A 12477-nucleotide genomic window follows, 5' to 3' on the forward strand; every position below is an offset into this window, starting at 1 on the left:
AGACCCTGCTTTCAATTCCTTGGGGTATATACCCAAAAGTGGAATTGCTGTATCATATGGTAATTCTACCAATATTTTTTTGAGGGACTGCCATATTTTGTTCCATAGTGGCCATACCATTTAACATCCTCACCAACAGTGCATAAGGGTTCAATTTCTTCACATTCTTTTCATCATTTATTATTTTCTTCTTTTTTATTTATTTTTATTTTCTTCTTTTTTAATAAAGATCATCCTAAGGATATGAGGTGATTATCTCATTATAGTTTTGATTAGCATTTTCCTAGTGATTAGTTGTGTAGGACATCTTTTCTTTGCTTGATCGGATTTTCATATCTTCTTTAGAGAAATGTCTATTCAAGTCTTATGCCCATCTTTGAATTGAGTTTGTTATTGTTGTTGCTGTTATTTAGGAGTTCTCTATGTATATTGGACATCAATCTCATATCAAATATAAGATTTGCAAATATTTTTCCCATTCTGCCTTTTTTTGCTCTGTTAACAGTCTTATATAATTTTGTAAATTTTCATGAAGTGCAATTTGTCTACTTTTTTTGCCTGTTCCTTTAGTATTATATCCAACAAATCATTGCCAAATTCAACATTGTGAAGCTTTTGCCCTATAAACTAGTATACATCTCTCGGCACTCAGCTCAGAAGTGCTGTGGTCACCAGCCCTTATACTCCAGCAGAATTAGGTGTCATGTAGCCCCTCACTAATATTTCTGTTATACCTAAGATCCTTCATCTCATCCTTCTGTTTTTGTGTGAATGTCTGTCCTGCCAGACACTGAACAAAGCACGTGCAATCTTTGTGTCTCCCACACCAGCAGAGTGTAGTGGCTCCCTGCATGCTCGTTAAAGTGCATGGAGGCACATGTGCACACAACTTCACATCTGCTTTGGACCGTGGCTGGAAGGAGCCATAGGGACCAGGCTGTCACAGGGAGGAGGAATGCACACGCATTTGGCTCTAGGCTCTTTATTCCCCACCTCAGCCCCTTGGTGACTTGTTAAGACCAGCCTGGAGTCATGTGCACAGAGCAGAATAACCAGCCCAATGGAGAGACAGGTTTATTTCTATTGTAATGGATGATAGTTTATTTCAGTGAACCAGAAGTTGGCAGCATAATATCCTTCATGGGGGGTGCCACACACACATCACTGCCCCATCAGACCTGAGATTCTCCTTGATAGGTGAGCTGCATCATCTTGCCTGGGAGAGAGACAAGCTGAGGAGGAAGAAGAGACAGGATCTCAGCATCACATGCCAGCAGCTAAGGACACTTGTCTCAGACTGTACACTTGTGAAGGGATGGGTCCTAAGTAAACTCGCTTACTCTTGACAACTCAGACCCTGAGCAGCCCAAGGGCTCCCTGCTTATCCTGCCTCTGGCCATGAGGCATCCCACAGCGACTAAGAAAAACAGGAGTTGAATGATCTCTGGCCTGGGCGGACACGGAGGCTGCCACAGGTGAGAGCTGAGTCCACCTGCCCTTGACATTAGGGCACATTGTGACTGATGACCAGAGAGAGAGTACACAGTTGGGAGGAGGGTGGCCCCAGGGCTGTCCAGGATTCTTCCAGTAAGCCCCCGACTCAGTGAGAATCTGTGCAGACACTGGTCAGGAGCAAAGAGGTCAAGTTTTGCTCTGAAAAGCTAAACCTCAGATCAAAAATGACAACATCTTGCGTTTCTCAAGCAATCTCGGCTCCAAAAGTTTTCCACAGAATGCTCCTGCACACAAGCCTCACCCAGCTCAGGTAACTGACCAGCTTATCCCAAGGCTGAGCAAAAACAGTGGTGCTTCTGAAGCCCCAACCCTTCCAGTTCAGTCCTCAAAGGTACACGATGTCAGTGTCTGGACAGAGGATCCTTTAGCCCTGGCCCCGGAGACCCAGAAAGGAGTAAAGAAAGATCACATTCCCACACACATTCACACCATGGTCATACCATACTCACACACATGGACAGACAATCCCTAAGCACCCAGTGAGCCCCGCAAGGATTCACATGATCCACATTACACCTGGTGACTCTGCCTCCAGCACACAAGGCTCTGACTACTCTCTCATTATTAAATACATGCACTAGACAAATCCACAGTGAATTCCTCTGAAAACAAGAGGCAGAAAACAGTATTAAGAAATGTGCTAGAAACAGCCTGTTTAGGTCACCTTGGAGATTCTCTGTGCCCAGTACTCCAGCCTGACTTGGAACCCATTCGCTCTGTGGACAGTGGTGGTGCATCTGGCCTCAGACTTGGACTTTTCCCCACCCTGAGACCAAGAGCCAGTCCTCAAAGAGGGCCCCTGGTCTGCCAGAGGCTTGAAAGGAAAAACTCACGTGTACAGGAAGAATATCCCCAAACACCCACGAAGGCGCCGTGACTCACTCTGACCCTGTCCACACTTTTCTTATTCTCCTTTAAAGCCTCAGATTCTCAACAATAAATTATGACTGCTTTGCATTTTATATCAAAGGCTCAGCCCCCACGAAGGATATTATGCTGCCACCTTCTGGTTCACTGAAATTAACTATTACCCATTACAATAGAAATAAACCTGCCTCTCCATTGGGCTGGTTATTCTCTGTGCTCATGACTCCAGGCTGGTCTTAACAAGTTACCAAGGGGCTGAAGGTGAGGAATAAGGAGTCTGGAGCCAAATTTCTTCATTCCAAACCACAACTCCTCCATGTATACCCTGGGATGTGGGGCACGTTCCTGAACCTCACAGTGCTTCAGCTTCCTCATCTATAAAATGGATCTGGTAAAAGCTCAGGGGTCAAGAGTAGATTAAATGAGACAATACACATAATATCCATAGCTGAGAATCAGGCTGTAGTAAAATAAAGTTTACCTAACATAACTGAATTTTATGCCTTTTCCATTATGTCAGAAGGGCAAAATGACTCGCGATAGCCAAGGGGTAAGTAAAAAGATGCAGCTTTCTGGGCATCACAAAATCAGACCACAGGTATTGCCAGGCTGTTATCAGTACATTTCCCCCCACATTTCACAGGGAGTTTTTACGAGGTACCAGTAAGTCATTACATGAGGACCCTAGCTTTCATTATCCGATACATTCTGCCATTCTTTGAGGGAAAAGGGGAAACAGAGCTTGTTCAGTAACTGATACCATTTCAAGACCAGTCAAAGTAAGATCTTTCCATTTTCCTGGATTCAGTCAGTAGCTCTGCATTACCAACAGCCTGCTGCTATTGCTGCTGCTAAGTCACTTCAGTCGTGTCCGACTCTGTGCGACCCCATAGACGGCAGCCTACTAGGCTCCTCTGTCCCTGGGATTCTCCAGGCAAGAACGCTGGAGTGGGCTGCCATTTCCTTCTCCAATGCATGAAAGTGAAAAGTGAAAGTGAAGTCGCTCAGTCGTGTCTGACTCTTTGAGACCCCATGGACTGCAGCCTAAGCCTCTCTGTCCATGGGAGTCTCCAGGCAAGAGTACTGGAGTGGGCTGCCATTGCCCAACAGCCTAGGGCACCATATATGCTCTTACTCATCCTCAGCGTACTCTCTCTCTCCCTAACCCCCAGCCTCCACTAAATGCTCCTCTCTCATAGGTCTCTTCCCTTGCCTGGCTCAGAACTTCAGAGAGAAGCAGGACAGGAGCCATCAGAGAATCTAGGTCAGGGGAACACGGACCATAGGACCACATGCCCAGCCTTAGTCACTTCCTCAGTCTCTACACTCAGGAAACCACCCCCATCCAGCAGCGCCATGTGCCTGGTAGAGTCCAGATTATGCCCTAGTCTCTGGAAGAAGCCAGTGTTGGTGTGGTACCTCAGCAGGGAGCTGTTCCTCCAGTGTTGCAGGGGAGACTTGTTGGGCACATGCCAGATGCCCAGGTCCTGAGCTTGAATGTTGTAGTAACCAGGGTTCTGGGACACACATTCAGCCTGACCAGCCCAGGAGGTGCCACCAGCCAAAGACCCACACACACAGCCCTCACTTGAGCTGAGAGCTCAGGGCTCCAGGGAAGCAGGTGGCAGCAGTCACAGATACCCACCCTCCTCCAATAGATAATGAGACCCCACCACCCAAACAGCCTTAGTGGGAAGAAGTTGTGGTTCAAGACATGGACTTCTGTCTATCTTCTCCAGCCCCACCTCCACATCCCCATCTCCCACCCTCCCTTCCACATGCTCTGCTCCAGCCACACCCCTCTCCCCATCCTTTCCACCTGGGTGCTCAGTGCCACCCACCTTGTAGTCATCGCTAGTGGCCACCTCTGCAGACCCAAACGTGTTGTAATTGGCCCAGTTGCCATCACTCTCTGGGTAGTCAGCCCTGTTGCCCTGCTGACTGGACCAGCGATTGCCCAACATGCATTTCCCAAGCATGAGGTTCTCATGCATACTGGCCACCAGGGTGCAGCCACCACCCCCAGAGGTCATGTCACAGAAAGTCTGGTAGACGACACCATTCTCAGTGCAGTGGTGATACAGGCCATCTGCAGAGGGAACCAGTCAGAGACCCCCTGTCTGAGAGCACAGGGTCCATCTCAGGCCCACAATCAAAATGATCCAGCGAACCAGAAACATGGCCAAAGGGTTCCTTTACTGAGTCTTATCACTGAGTGTCCCTACTGGCACAAGAGTTTCCCTGAGTTCAGAAGACCATGCCCCATGACTGAGGCAGAGCACAGAACTATCAAAACTTCCAATGATATTCCTCAACAATTTAAACATTGAAACCCAGCAATTCCACTCCTAGATATATACCCAAGGCAATTGAAAATAGAAACTTACATGCTTGTACACCAGTGTTCACTGCAGCATTATTCACAACAGCTAAAACAAGGTAACAACCCAAGAACCCACCAACAGATGAGTGGATAAACAAGCTGTGGTATATACATACAATGGATAAGAAGGAGGACTTCCCTGGTAGTACTTTGGATAAGAATCCACCTGCCAATATAGGGGACACAGGTTCAATCCCTGGTCTGGGAAGATTCCATATGTTGTTGTTGTTGTTGTTCAGTCACTAAGTTTTGTCTGACTCTTTGTGATCCCACGGACTGCAGCACACCAGGCTTTCCTGTCCTTCACTATCTCCCACAGTTTGCTCAGACTCATGTCCATTAAGCTGATGATGCCATCTAACCATCTCATCCTCTGTTGCCCGCTTCTTCTCCTGCCCTCAATCTTTCCCAGCATCAGGGTCTTTTCCAGTGAGTCAGCTCTTCGCATCAGGTGGCCAAAGTATTGGAGCTTCAGCTTCAGTATAAGTCTTTCCAATGAATAGTCAGGGTTGATTTTCTTTGGGATTGACTGGTTGGATCTTCTTGCTGTCCAAGGGACTCTCAAGAGTCTTCTCCAACCCCACAGTTCAAAAGCATCAAGATTCCACATACCACAGAGCAACTAGGCCCATGCACCACAACTACTGAAGCCCATACACCCAGAGCCTGTGCTCCACAACAAAAGAAGCCACTGCAGTGAAGAGTAGGCCCACTTGCCACAACTAGAGAAAACCTGTGCAGCAACAGAGACCCTAGTGCAATCAAAAGTAAATAAATAAATTATTTTTAAAAAGGAATGAGGTTCTGACACTGCTACATGGATAAGCCTTGAAAACATCAAGTAAACTGAGACATTAAAAGCAAGTATTAATCATTCAGTCATGTCCAATTCTTTGTGACCCCATGGACTACATAGCCTGCCAGGTTCTTCTGTCCATGGAATTCTCCAGGCAAGAATACTGGAGTGGGTTGCCATTTCCTTCTCCAAATATTGCATTATTCCATATATATGAGATACTTAGAAGAGTCATCGAGACATAAAGTAGAATAGAATTTACCAAGGACTGGGGGAGGAGAGGAATATGAAGTTATTGTGGATGAGTACAGAGTTTCTGTCTGAGGTGATGAAAGAGTATGGGAAATCATGATGATAGCTGCACAACACTGTGTAGACGATGCTACTTAACTGTATACTTAAAGTGATAAAATAGCAATTGTTAAGCTATCTAAACTTTATCACAATTTTTAAAAATCTCCTAGTGGGACTCCCCTGGTGGCCCAGTGGTTAAGAATCCACCTACCAATGCAGGGGACACGGGTTCAGTCCCTGGTTCAGGAAGATTTTACATGCCACGGGGCAACTAAGCTCATGTGCCACAACTACTGAAGCCCCCATGCCCTAGAGCTCACGCTTCACAACAAGAGGAGCCACTGCAATGGGAAACTGGTGCTCCACAACTAGAGAGGAGCCCCTACTCACTGCAACTAGAGAAAGCCCTCACTCAGCAACAAAGACCCAAAAATAAATAAATAAGCAAAATTAAAAAAAAAAAAAAAAACCTCTCAGTGGACATAGACCTTACTGTCCTTCTGGGCTCAGTGTCAACACTTTATCACCCACCACATGCACTGTAGCACCTCGCTCTCATTTTCTTGTAGCTTCTGGGTAGAGATGGAGAGAAAAATGACAGGTCCATTTCTCTTTCCATGTCATAACCAAAGCATTGACCGCAGCTAGATAATACACAGAGTTTTATTCTTACTACTGGTTTGACACAAAGCCCAGGCTCTCCTTGCTCCCACCCCAACCCCATTCCTCCACTGGAGCAAAGCCTCACTGCCTGGGATGTAAGGCCCTGTGGCGTTCAGCTACCTGTCAGGAAGTGTCAGTAGTTTAATGTGGCTGAAACAGGAGGTATAAGGTAGGAAGTGGTGAGAGCAGGCCAACAGGCTAATAGAGGTATTAAATGAAGAACTTTCTGTGCTAGCCTAAATTTTAAAGAAATTGCAGACAATTCTAAAAGAATGGGAGGACAAAACATTCCAAGTTTTTTGTTTGTTTTTCTCTTCGACAAAGAGAGGGCTGGTCTTCATTGCTGCTTAGGCTTTTCTCTAGTAGCTGTGAGCAGGGGCTACTCTCTAGTTGCAGCGCTCGGGCTTCTCACTGTGGCGGCCTCTCTTGTTGTGGAGTATGGGCTCTAGGGTGCACGGGCTTCAGTAATTGCAACACATGGGCTCAGTACTCACAGCTCCTGGACTCCATAGCACAGGCTCAGTAGTTATGGCACACAGGCTTAGTTGCTCCGAGGCATACAGGATCTTCCTGGATTAGGGATCGAACCCATGTCTCCTGCATTGACAGGCAGTTCTTTACCACTGAGTCACCTGAGAAGATCATTCCAAGCTTTGAGGTCAGAGGTATTCAATTATAAGTAGCTCAACACTTAAGAGTTGAGAGTCCTCGTGATTATACCTAATATATCTGAGCCTGTTTGCTCATAACTAAAATGAAGCTAGTAAAAAGTGATTTGGTGAAAATCAAATGAGATGATATTTAGGGACATGTTTTGCTTCTTTCTAAAAATGCATAAATGACAATGAAGAAGAAGACAAATTTCTTAATGCCATTATTATGCTTGTTGTGGGGAGGAAGACTGTGAAGACAGGAGTCCTGGGCACAAAAACAAACCATTCAACTTCCTCTGAAAATTGCAAGACCAAGCCTACTGAACTGGGAAGAGATTGGGAGGGGACACGGTTCTTAACACAGGCCTCTGAAGGCCACTCTGAGGTTCACACAGAGGCACATAGCTGGGACCCAGGACATGCCTCAACCATCACCCTACTGCTACAGGTTAGATCCCACCAGACACCAGAAATCAGACATCAGCTCACGACATCTCAAGTCTGCAGCATGAAGTGGCCTCTCTGCTGCTCAAAGACATCCCCTCTGCCTCAGAGACACGAGGACCCTGGGGCCGCACAGCCCAGTTTCGTTATTTTTTTTTTTTAAGTTATAGGGAATAAAGTTTATTTTGGCAGAAAACGTTAAACAAAATTAAAGTTGCAAACATTAGTAACATAACTCAACATCCTTAATTTGGTATAAGTGTGACACATTTTTTTGCTTTCCTGTGTTCTGCTAAATCACCATAACATGAACTGCTTTATAAAACGGATATGCTGAAAATTTAACTTTACTGTTTTCGCTTACGCTCTGATTCCAAACAAAACTTTTCATAAGCTTCTTCTATCTCTGGGTCCATCTCATCATCAATATCATCCAAGGACGGATCACCACCCCCTGATAAATCTGTTCCATTTTCTTCATAATCTGGGAAAAAAGTCTTCTCTTTCAAGTAACTCTTGATATTTCTCTTGGTAATCTGGATCAGCTGCAGTGAAAGGAACACCATCAGATGTATAAAATATTGGCTCATTCATAAAATAATTAGGATCATTTTCAGGTGTTGCTTCCCTCTATGTTGAAGCTGCATGGACTCTACCCCAGTTACTTGACCAGAGTTCTACAAGCTTCAAAAGCATCTGTTTTACATCTCTGCTGCAATTTGCATCTAGGACAACATTTTCAATTCTCTGAATAATTTCTTTCATGTCAGTCTTTCCTTTTTCCTTCCAGCCATCTTCTAAAACTGACCCTGTCAACTTCAGTAATTTTACTGCACAAATTAAGTTGTCATCCATAGGATTAGAGAAGAGGGCATTCAGCAACTCCCGAAGACCGGTCTGAAGAATGTCTGCCCTTGCAACCTGTCCATTTGTCCCTTTAATCTCCAGGTTAAGATAGAGTTCTCCCAGAAAGAGTACAAATGCATGGAATCGTTTTCGAGTCACTTCATCCCCTTTTGCAGCTTGATCTTTAACTTCATATTCAGTCCGACATCTTTGAAGTAGTAGTTGGCGGAAGTTGCCACTCTGTGGGTTAATTGTCAGATGATGACACAGGTAGTTACAGAGGCGCGCTCCCATGTAAGAGAAATTGGGGATAGATGTGGCCTGTTGATAGATGAGTTCCACAAGTTGTTGCAAAGCATCATCTGTTGTAACCCAGCTATTCAGGGTCTCTGCAAACTGTCCAATTTCAGTTTCAAAACTGCCAGGCTGTTCTGTAAGATGATTCAAAAAATCCTGAACAAATTCTGATAAAGTAGGATAATCCTCAAAGCCGTCCTCATAGGATTCTGTATAATTAGAAGAATAACTTGATGGGTAGAATTCAGGGGCGTTTACAGACAGCTTAGACATTAATACAGGAGCTACAACCACCTGGGGTTTAGCCATTGCTGACTCCGAATTCTGCTGTGTGATGTTATCCGGCGAAGTAGATGGACCTCTCAGGGGCCTCGTTTGTTCCGGGAGCGCCCCGGGCCGGGCAGGCCGCTGGGGGCCGGCGGGGACCTCGCACTCGGCCCCTGGCGGCGGGGCAGTCCTGGTCTGGCACAGCGGTGGCGGCTGCAGGAAGTCCGGAGCTTTGGGTTGAGGCGGCGGCGGCGGCTGGTGGCACGGCAGCTCAGCAGGCCCCGCTCCTTTCAGGAAACCAGAGCCCTCAGGCCCGCCCCCTCCGCGGCCCAGGCCTCGGCTCCGGCCCAGACCAGCACCTGGGGCCGGGTCGAAACCGTCCGACATGCTCCTCCTCCTCCTGCGGGGGCCGCTGCTGCTGCGCTCGGGAAAGAAGCTCTCGACGCGGCGCTCACTCAGGCCTCATGTAGGAGTAGGACGGGGTGTGCCCGCTAGGCTCCTCAGCGCTTCGGGCGGGCAGAGCAGACAGCAGCTAATGGACCTGCCGAACCCGCCGCTTCTGAGCGCCCGCCCCCGAGGCTAGCCTCAGCTTTCCGATTCTCCGCCCCGCCCCCCGCCGCCGCAGCCCCCACCCAGTTCCGTTATTGACACTTAGAGGAGACGGGAGGAAGTGTTGCTCCAGGAGACAATCTCCTGCACCGCACCCTCTAGTGGCCAATGTGATAAATAGCAGGAAGCTGGGCTGGATCCCTGTAATCTAGGGACGTGGAGAAGAGACTGGCAATCCACTCCAGTATATTTGCCTGGAGAATCCCATGGACAGAGGAGCGTCGGCAGGCTACACTCCATAGGGTCGCAAAGAGTCAGACACGATTAAATGACTAACACACACACACACTCTAAGGAAGACAAGATGCAAGCTACCTTCCTGATCATCATTTTTCTCTCAGTCTCTATGCCCAATTCCTACCGTCCTATAAAGACTCAAAGACTAAGGATCCCTTGTTCTCCACTTGTCTCTGAGCTGGAATCCAGACTCCTGCATTCACAGACCTTGTCTGAGTCTCAGCAGCACTCGCTTCTAGCACAGAAACCCCCTCTTTCTCTCCACACTGGGGCCAGGAGCTGAGCACTGTATTGCCAGGTGGACACTGGGAGCTTTCTCTGTAGAAGCTCCACAGGCTCTCAAAGACACACGTTAAAGGTCACTTCTTAGCACAGTGTTCAGATCTGGGGATTTCATGGACCTGTGTATCTTCCAAATGAAAATACATGAGAACAAGACTAATAAGAGTGGTGAACATTTTGATTTTTTGCTTATGTCTCTCTTTCTGGCAAAACACACACATAAAAAAATTATTTAAAATTAAACATTGGGGGGCGGTCCTAAGATGGCAGAGGAATAGGACGGGGAGACCACTTTCTCCCCCACAAATTCATCAAAATAACATTTGAACGCTGAGTAAATTCCACAAAACAACTTCTGAATGCCGGCAGAGGACATCAGGCCCCCAGAAAAGCAGCCCATTGTCTTCAAAAGCAGGTAGGAAAAAATATAAAAGACAAAAAGAGAGACAAAAGAGGTAGGGATGGAGCTCTGTCCTGGGAAGGGAGTCTTAAAAAAGACAGAAGTTTCCAAACACTCTCACTGCCGAGTCTGTGGTGAGCCTTGGAACCACAGAGGGCAACATAACTGGGAGGAAAAATAAATAAATAATTAAAACCCACAGATTACTTGCCCAATGGTAACTCCCCCAGCAGAGAAGCAGCGCAGACGCCTGCACCCACCACTAGCAAGCGGGGGCTGGGCAGGGAGGAGCGGGCTGCATTGCTTAGAGTAAGGACTGGGCCTGAATGCCTGAGGGCAATCTGAGCAAACTAACTTGGGCTAGCAAACCAGACTGCGGGATAGCTACCACGCGCAAAGCCCTAACCTAAGACACCGTCAGGCCCGCTCACAGAACGAAGGACTGAACACAGCTAGCCGGCTGCAGACCATCCCCCTCCAGTGACAGGGAGCCAGACCCGGAAGCGGGCAATCTCAGCCCCAGAGAGGCATTATCTACCAAACCGCAAGCAGGCTTTGTTGCTAAGACTTCTTGGGATTCGGGATGGTAGACATCCGCCTGAGAAGGTGTGCCAGTTGTACACCCAGAAAACCGAGCTGCAGGGACAGGAGAGGAGATAAGTCTCAGCGACGGTGCTCGCCAAACACCTGGTCATCTGAGCTGCGTGGACCTGGGAAGGGCATATCAACCGATTCTGTGCCTCTGAGGAGTACCTGAGTGCCTGAACCTGAGCGGCTTAGACCCGGGAAGTGCATACAACCCAGGGCCAGCTTCAGACAGTTCCCGGCAGAGGAACCTAGAGCCTGAGCAGTGTAGACAGGGAAAGCACACACCCCGTGAGCAGGGTCAAACCCAGTGTGGCCAAGACACTGCGAGCACATGCCAGTGTTATTTTTTTGCAGTGTCCCTCCCTCCCCACAGCACGACTGAACAATGGAGCCTAAAAAAAGTGTCCACCACTGCCCCCTTGTGTCAGGGTGGAAATTAGACACTGGAAGTGAAAATGAAGTCACTCAGTCGTGTCCGACTCTTTGCGACCCCATGGACTGTAGCCTACCAGGTTTCTCCGTCCATGGGATTCTCCAGGCAAGAATACTGGAGTGGGTTACCATTTCCTTCTCCAGGGGATCTTCCCAACCCAGGGATCGAACGTGGGTCTCCCACATTGGAGGCAGACGCTTTAACCTCTGAGCCACCAGGGAAGCAAAAATTAGACACTGAAGAGACCAGCAAACAGAAGAAGCTAAAACAGAGGGAACCTCCTTGGAAGTGACAGGTGCAATAGATTAAAACCCTGTAGTTAGTACCAACTACATAGAAAGGGGCCTATAGATCTTGAGAAATATAAGCCAGATCAAGGAACTATCCAAAAAAGAACTGACCCACACTGCCCACAATATCACCAGAGAAGGTCCTAGATATAGTTTTTACTATTTTTACTATCATTCTTTAATTTTTAAATTTTTTTTATTTTTAAGTCCTCTATTACTCCCTTAATTTTCATCTTTATAATCTACTATTACTTTGCAAAAAAAAAAAAAAGGGCGAGAGACCCTATTTTTTTTAAAGCAAACTTCATATATATATATATATATAATAATTTTTGTGACTTTTTTTTTCTTTAATATAGTATTTTTGAAAATCCAACCTCTACTGTAGATTTTTAATCTTTGCTTTTTGGTATTTGTTATCAATTTTGTACCTTTAAGAACCCAATCTTCAGTACCCATTTTTACTTGGGAGCGAGATTAGTGGCTTGACTGCACTCTCCCCCTTTGGACTCTCCTTTTTCTCCACCTGGTTGCCTGTGTCTCCTCCCTAACCCCTCTCTGCTCTACCCAACTCTGTGATTTTCTGTGTGTTCCAGATGGTGAAGAACACTTA

The 12477-nt window shown here is 46.8% G+C and overlaps 1 pseudogene across 1 annotated transcript; it reads right to left on the minus strand.

The window, feature by feature from the left end:
• Positions 1–4557: 4557 nt before the first annotated feature.
• Positions 4558–9631, minus strand: LOC147376874 (polyadenylate-binding protein-interacting protein 1 pseudogene; annotated as a pseudogene). Its single transcript, XR_015161265.1, has one exon. The product of XR_015161265.1 is annotated as a polyadenylate-binding protein-interacting protein 1 pseudogene (transcript).
• Between the last annotated feature and the right edge of the window lie 2846 nt (positions 9632–12477).

This window comes from Bos grunniens, chromosome 3 (genome assembly GCF_055505025.1).
Source record: "Bos grunniens cultivar Pamir isolate PY7600 chromosome 3, Bosgru_T2T1.0, whole genome shotgun sequence".
NCBI lineage: Eukaryota > Metazoa > Chordata > Mammalia > Artiodactyla > Bovidae > Bos > Bos grunniens.